This window comes from Echinops telfairi, unplaced genomic scaffold (assembly GCF_000313985.2).
Source record: "Echinops telfairi isolate 266 unplaced genomic scaffold, ASM31398v2 ScPeMD7_22;HRSCAF=79, whole genome shotgun sequence".
Taxonomy (NCBI): Eukaryota; Metazoa; Chordata; class Mammalia; order Afrosoricida; family Tenrecidae; genus Echinops; species Echinops telfairi.
This window is the reverse complement of record NW_022103919.1, coordinates 15,137,913-15,145,330: the sequence shown is the minus strand read 5'-3', so window position 1 is coordinate 15,145,330 and position 7,418 is coordinate 15,137,913.

Below are 7,418 nucleotides of genomic sequence, written 5' to 3'. Positions count from 1 at the left end.
AGTGTGAGTCAGAATTGACCCAACAGCACCTATCCCCAACAACAAAAGAAATGATTGGCAAGGACTAATCAAAAGAAGGTGGCCCTAGCCATCCTACCAGTAGATTGTTGAATTAACATGAAGCTACCAAGCCTCTTTAACCCATGACTGTAAGCTACACACCCACAGCTCTTGCTAACACTCTCACGGAGAGTTCAGTGGCTAAGTGGGCCGCTGAGAGGCATACATTTTTAAATCTTGCTGTGTGTGGAGCAGTATACTTTCCCACAAACAGCTGCACGAGGTGAATGCCTTTCTCTTTCATCTGGAACAAATTTCTCCTGTTCACAATTCCGTGTGTGTGTGTGTGTGTGTGTGTGTGTGTGTGTCTTCTCGGAAAAACTCAGCACCTCTGTGGTCAGGCGAACACAAACGAGACCATGTCAAGCTATTCTGTCTCTGTGCATTTCCCGGTATCTGTCTCATTAGCTTTTACTCAAGGAGCCCTGGTGGTGCTAACCAAACGATGAGCAGTCGAAGCCCCTTCAGAGGCTCCACGAGAGAAAGACGTGCAACCTGCTTTCAGGAAGATCGCAGTCAAGAAAACCCTGCTGCGGGGCAGGTCTGCTCTCACGGGGGTCTCTGAGTCAGCACTGCCTTGAGACCACCCATGGTGACACACGCATTCGGTGTTCACCATCTGACTTACAGGTTTCCTCTCGGGGAGACCTGCTCACTTCCTCCAGCTCCTTGCCTTTCCTGCCCAGCCTGCTGTCCACACTTGATAACATTGCCTCGGTCACATGCAATGTGCTTCTTCTGTTGAAGTCTTGCTCACACGTTTCTTTCTTGGGAGGGATGTAAACTGGCACAAGCTCTCAGAAAGGTGACTGAGAGAGAGCTTGGAGAACGAATATGCACGTAGCCTCTGACGCAGCCATCTCATTGCCAGGACCTCATCCTGTAGATGTACACAGGGAAGCAACAAGGCTGTTGTAACACGAGTGGTTAGAACAGAAGACTAGAAGCAATCTGAATGTATGTGCCTGTGTAGTCTGTGGTTATTGTTGGGTTCCAACTCATAGCAACCACGTGCAGCAGAAAGAAACACTGCTTGACCCTGGGCCATCCTCACACCTGTCCTTAGGTTTGAGCCCACTGCTGCCGCCCCGTGTCGACCCATCGTGTGGAGGGTCCTCTTCTTTCTCACCACCCCTCTATTGGACCAAGCATGATGTTCGCTTCCAGGGACTGGTCTCTCCTAAGCATATGTTCACATAAAGATCTACCGTCTCCTGATTATGTGAAATTGGATACATAAATGTAATGGAGTATCATGCAATTCAAAGAACCCGGGAACTCTCTGTGTCCTGTTGTTACCTCCTTTTTGGATTGTTGGCTGTTTTTCTGTTTAAAAAAAAACAAAACACCTCATTTGTCTGACCTGCTCCAAAAGAGAATCTTGACTGCTCATATTAGCTCTCTGAAAGATGTCTTCCTTTTTTTGTAGGGAATGCTGTCTTTACCTGAATGTGTAGCAATGAGAACAAATTTTGACATTGGTTTTCAATGCACATGAGATAAGAGATGTGCATCACAAATGCTCACCGCACTAGGCACATCTAAGCCAAGTGTCGGGGATGCTGATAACGGAGGAGGAGAGGCCCCCACTATTTCTGGACAGCAGGGTGCATACACAACCCTGCCTCCAGCCTGAGCTAACTTTTATCACCGCCTCTGTCAGCTTCTTCCACATCAAAAGGCTTCACTGTGTATCAAGACCATCTGAGGCCCAAGACATCGTCAAAACCACATAACGTCTCGGCAAAGAGAAGCCGTTCCTGCCATCGCATTAGGGGCGAGTTAATTAAATGTTTGACCAGGATCACCTGCAAATGATGCTGTACATGTCCAAATGGCCCTTGGCAGATAAAAAAGGGTCTTCCCCAAAGCTCGACAGTCTCAGAAACTCCATGGAGCAACTCTACGACGTCTGATCAGGTCCCCAGGAGTGGGGATCTATGAGTGTGACCTGACTTGCCGGGTGTGGCAGTTACAATGGATAAAAAAATTGCTCTTACTCTCAAAAAGTGTGCCGTTTAATAAGGAATCTGGTCTGAAGCATGAGCAGAGTTATACAAAGCAAACACAAAACACATCGTTCTTAGGTTAATAAAGGTGGCTGTCCAATAAAAGTGGGTCCAACCTAATAGAATCCTCACAGGTTTTTCCACTTCAAGTACATAGACTCAAGATCTAGTATATGTTCCACTTCGAGATCAAACCACTCACTGGCTTTGTGACCTTACGCAGTTTACTGCCCTCTCTAAGCCCTACTTTTTTCATCAATAAAATGGTAACATTAAGACTCACCTCATGAGGAAGTTATAATAATTAAATGAGATAACCCACGGCCGCTGAATTGATTCTGACTCTTAGCAACCCTCTACCATAAATCTCTAGGAAGCAGATCACGTCCTTTTTTCTTCCTGGGAGTACCTGTTGGGTTTGAACCAACAACGCTGATGTTAACAGCCCAGGACCTAACGCAAAGCCTCAGCTGGGCTCCTTACTTAAATGAAGGACATACACAATGGCACAGTGCCTGACATATAAAGTCAAACAAACATTAACTGGTAATACCACCATGGACATCAACATTGTGAAATTTTCAAGATGTATCTCAGACTTTATTCTGCCACGAGGTGTAAATGTAGCATCAAGATGATGGGAGAAAATGACTCAGGCAGATTTCAAATCCACAGGACAAAATTCTACCCTCATCTTTGACTAGTTCTTTATTCGGGGGGAATAAGCTTACAGAAAAATTCAGATTCTTTCACCCGAAAACATTTTTCCTCTGCAAAACACCATTTAAGCACACGTGGGCCACATCTGCCATTGTGCAATGTTTGTGTTGTAAATACAAAGAATCCACAGCACTGGCATTTGTTCCTTCAAAGTCATGTATTTATCTGCACAAGACTCATTAAATATTTATGTTGCTTTACTTTCACCACCAAGATCCATACACCATTTGAAAGAACGAGTCAGGGCATCAGAATTCTGTGACGGAGCTTGGAATGTGATGATTCTAAGGCCAAAACTCATTGCACAGCCTCCAGCCCATCTTGCCTTGAAGTCTCAGAAAGTCCCGAAATGAAATCCGTGAACACAGAAATTCTGCCTTTGACACACCAGGTAGGTTTCCCCTGATGGAACAACAAAGCTTCTGGGAGCAGCCAAGAGCCGTGAAAGTGCCACTGAGTCAATCATGCCTCGCAGCAAGCCGGGAGGACACAGCAGATCCGTTTCGCCGCGTGCTCTGGGCTGTAGCCTTGATGGGTGGCACTGAGGGTTACGTGTTGGACTGCTAACTGCAAGGTCAGTGGTTTGTAGCCACATGCTGCTCCTTGGGAGAAAGATGAGGCTATCAGCTCCTATAAAGATTTACAGCCTCGGGAATCCTATTGAGGGTTACTGGTCGTCAGTGGGGTGTGGAACCATTATGGCAGCAGATCTCTTCCTTAGAGGAGCCAGGTAGATTCAAACCCCCAACATTTAGGTTAGCATCCAAACATTTTGACTACGGTGCCACCAAAATCCCAAAACCAAACTCCCTGCCATCGAGCCAGTCCTGACTCACAGTGGCCCTAAGGAACGGAGTGAAAACGTCCCAATGGGTTTCCAAGATGGTGTATTTGTACAGGAGTAGAGAGCCTCATCTTGCTCTCACGGATCAGCTGATGGTTTTAAACTGCCGACCTATCCGTTAGCAGTCCAACAAATAACCACTAACCCACCAGGGCTTCTTATTGTTATGTGTGAAACAGAGAGGCCAGGCTGCTTGAGAAAAGAAGGGGGGAAAGTAAAACAAACCCACAGCTGCTGCCAAGCTGACCCTGATCTACAGCAACCCTGCCTGGCAGACTGCACTCCATACTGCTCAACGGCTGGTTTTCCAGAAGTAGGTGGCCCGGCCTTTGCTCTGAAACACCCTGGATGGACTCAAACCTCCAACCTTTCAGTTAGCAGCTGAGAGCATTAACTAGACCCCCCAAGAATCCCTTCAGAAGGGAAAACAAATGTGACTACCACAAATTACAAAACTGACACATTTGAGCAGGTGAAGTGCCATGGGGCTCATGTAACAGTTGCAGACTAGGGCTTACAATAGTGTTACACACCTTGAGTGGCCGTGTAAGCCAAACTCACTACCACTGAGTCGATGCCGACTCATAGTGATCCTAGTCGATGCCGACTCATAGTGATCCTAGAGGGCCAGGCAGAACTGGCCCTGTGAGTTTCCTAGACTGCAACTCTTCCTGGGAGTAGAAAACCTCATCTTTCTCCTGAGGAGCAGCTGGTGGCTTTGAACCATGGGCCTCACGGATAGCAGCGCAGAGTTCCTCTGAATGGCCATATATGGCTGAGAAACCAGAAAGCAGGAAAAGGTCGGGCTGAGACAGAATTGATTTTTCCAGCAGAGAGTGAGTAATACTTTAGAGACTACAGGAAACATATGCCCCAAACAGCAGGACGCTTAAAACTGGAGCTGTAACAATGTTCTGTCATTTTTTTTTTTTTGGAAAAAGATTTAATGGCAAGAAAACTTGAGCAAACATTCACCAAATGTTAATATGATCGGTAGTGGTGATTTTCATAGCTTTATTTATTGTTTATCTGTACTGTATTGTCAATACTATATTACTCTTACTTTTTTAATGACAAGACCGGTTGTTAACAAAATGGATTAAAGCAGTCCTCCAACTGTGCGTATGCAACATTCTAAGGAAGTGTCTGCAGATGAGTAAGATGCAAACCCTCACATGAAATCCCCCTATAGTTCACGGACCCTAACCTACTACCTATCATCGGTCGAGGGCGTCTGGATATTTACAGCTTTCAGACTGGAGCACAGCATCTCAGCTTCGTCCTACAGAGCAACTGATCGGTCTGCACGGCTGACTTCACAGCAGCCCATGCCTGGCCACGGCCCCGTTTTGCAGCTGGAACTTCTCCACAGCGCTCTCGCGCTATCACCTTTGCAGACGCCGTCACCTGTGGGGCCACCAGGTGGGTTCACATTTGGGCTGCTGGGAAGCAGTTTGTGTAGCCCCGCAATCGAGGTCCTCATCTGCCACCTGCCCCACCAGCTGCTGACCTTGGACAAGTTCCCTAGCCTTCCTATGCCTTGCCTTCCTCTCACCATGGCCCCCAGAATGGCAACAATAGTGACAACCTGAGGAGAAAATGAGCTCATGTGAGCAAAAGCGGTTTTTGAAAAGGCGGTTATGGAATCCAGGATGGGTGACCCCTTCAGGACCTGTGGTGAGCGTGGTGATACAGGAAGGGTGGAGGGAGGGTGGGGTAGAAAGGGGGAACTGATGACAAGGATCTATATATAACCTCCTGGGTGAAGGGAGACGTCGGACAGTGTAAGATATGACAAAATAATAATAATTCCTAAATTATCAAGGGTTCATGAGGGAGCGGGGAGCGGTGAGGGAGGGGGAAAAATGAGAAGCTGATGCCAAGGGCTTAAGTGGAGAGCAAATGTTTGAGAATGATGAGGGAAACGAATGTATAAACGTGCCTTATATAACTGATGTATGTATGGATTGTGATAAGAGTTACATGAGCCCCCCAATAAAATTATTTTAAAATTTTTTTTAAAAAAAGAAGCAGTTAATTAGCTCACTCATTCCCATAGAGTCCATTGTGCCTCATAGCAACCCTACAGGGCAGGGTAGAAGTGGCCCAGAGTAGAAAGCCTGCTCGTTCTCCTGTGGAGCACCTGGTGGTTCCAAACGGCTGACCTACACTGACCACACACCACCAGGGCTCCTCATTGATTACCACAGTAAGGACCTTATTGAAATTTGGATCTCATTGATAAGTCAGTGGGGAATCAATGTTCTCTTTAAAATAAGATTCATTCAGCAGGTTGCTTTCTGATTTAATGAGTAAGGGAAAGCTCGGGTGACAGGACTGGTTCTTGGGTGTGTCTCGCCAGTAGGAAAAGGGTGACCCCCGAGCCATAGCCAACGCATCCATTTTGTATATATACACACATAGACATGCACATCACCCTGAAAATATAGGACCATGGAAAAGAGCCACCAAGTTGATCCTCCCGGCGACCCCTGTGTCAGAGGTGAACGGCCCTAGAGAGCTCTCAGAGTGAGTTTTCAGAAGCAGATAGTCAAACCTTTCTCCCCAAATCTGAGTGCACTCAAAGCTGTGACCTTCTGACGGGCATTTGAGCAGTGTGCTCACCCATGGACCGTACCAGCCGGAGAGTCCGATGGAGTCCAGCGTCACTGAAACTGCCTGGGGATGATGAAGACCCTCATGAACAGCTCACTATTCCTGGCATCCTCTAAAACACTTGATTAGCTATCAAAACAAAAACGGCTTTGTGGAATACTTGAGCTCCTGCCCTACATTTGCGCTGAGAAAGCAACCGCCTCAGGCCTATGCACCTCAAATGCAAATTCCCATCAGATTCGACATCTAACAGCGTGCAACCCCAGGCACATCCTGATCCCCCACACCCATGGCTGTGAGAACAAGCTAAGCCCCTTTCTTCATGCCCACCAAAAAGCCAAGTACTCAGTGATTATTCCTCCTTGTGAGTAGCTACATAATTTTCCATCTGAAAGACTATGATTGCAAAGAAAGAAACCTGGATCGTTATAAAAGTTATAATACATGATCCACGTTTAGAAAAGTTTGAAATAATAATGCTGATCATTGTAAGTCTACCTCCACCCGCGAAAGTGATTTCAAGGTTTCATGTAAATGGGTTAAGTTTCAGCCTTTGCTATAATGAAGTTATATGAGATTTGACGAAAAACCGAGACTACACTAGATCCATTTATCTCAAATGTCCTACCAGTAATTATCTACTGGGATGCATTCGCCTAAGACTTTTGTTTCTCTTACGGTGGAAATTTGAAACACCTCAGACCCCTTTTCTCTTGTTTCTCCCTAACACAGAAAATATTCTAGGGACCAAACGCCAAACCCTCTGGCCTGAAGGGAATCCGACTCACTCCCACCCTGTACGGCACAGGGGGCTGCGCGGGTGGGTTGCTCAGATTGCTGCAAATCTTGACCCAGGCTGACTATTGGATCTTTCTCCCACAAAGCTGCGGACTTCCAACTGCCCACTACCCCGTAAGACACCAAGGGCTTAGGACTCCCTTCTCCTGGGAATGGAGTTGAAAATGATCAAGGACGCTCGGCCAGGACTCATAAGGATCTGTTTCTTGTTTGTGTCTTGTTCTTGGCTTATCAGTCAGGAAACCAGCTCTGGGGACTTCAGTAAACTCCCAAGCCCACCCCTGCCGTCCAGTGGATTGGAACTCGTAGTGACCATGCAGGACACAGTCGTAGATAAGCTCATCTGCAGGGTTTCAGGGACTACAGATGCT